The sequence below is a fragment of the Arachis duranensis genome, chromosome 3 (genome assembly GCF_000817695.3).
Source record: "Arachis duranensis cultivar V14167 chromosome 3, aradu.V14167.gnm2.J7QH, whole genome shotgun sequence".
Lineage (NCBI taxonomy): Eukaryota > Viridiplantae > Streptophyta > Magnoliopsida > Fabales > Fabaceae > Arachis > Arachis duranensis.
This window is the reverse complement of record NC_029774.3, coordinates 102092801-102093697: the sequence shown is the minus strand read 5'-3', so window position 1 is coordinate 102093697 and position 897 is coordinate 102092801.

The following is an 897-nucleotide window of genomic DNA, read 5'->3' as shown; positions in this document are numbered from 1 at the left end:
ATCTTTGATAAAGAGTGTCTGCAGGCATTTGAGACTCTGAAAGCTAAATTGGTCACAGCACCAATCATCTCTGCACCAGACGAGACATTACCATTTGAATTAATGTGTGATGCCAGTGACCATGCCATTGGTGCAGTATTGGGACAGAGGCATGACAAGCTACTGCACGTTATTTACTATGCCAGTCGTGTTTTAAATGATGCACAGAAAAATTACACAACCACAGAAAAAGAGCTACTTGCAGTGGTTTACGCCATTGACAAGTTCAGATCTTATTTGGTAGGATCAAAAGTGATTGTGTACACTGATCATGCTGCTCTTAAATATCTACTCACGAAGCAGGATTCAAAACCCAGACTCATCAGATGGGTGTTGCTTCTGCAAGAGTTTGATATAGAAATAAGAGACAGAAAAGGGACAGAAAATCAAGTAGCAGATCACCTGTCCCGAATAGAGCCAGTAGAAGGGGCGTCCCTCCCTCTTACTGAGATCTCTGAAACCTTTCCGGATGAGCAACTCTTTGCCTTCCAGGAAGTGCCATGGTTTGCAGATATCGCAAACTACAAGGCAGTAAGATTCATACCCAAGGAGTATAGTAGGCAGCAATCAAAGAAATTGATCACAGATGCAAAGTACTATCTTTGGGATGAACCATATCTCTTCAAGAGATGTGCAGACGGAGTAATCCATAGATGTGTGCCTAAGGAAGAAGCGCAGAAGATCCTATGGCATTGCCATGGATCACAGTATGGAGGATATTTTGGAAGTGAGCGAACAGCCACAAGAGTCCTCCAATGTGGCTTCTACTGGCCTACTCTCTATAAAGATTTCCGAGTGTTTGTACTTAATTGTGACAGTTGCCAAAGATCTGGCAATCTGCCCCACAGTTATGCCATG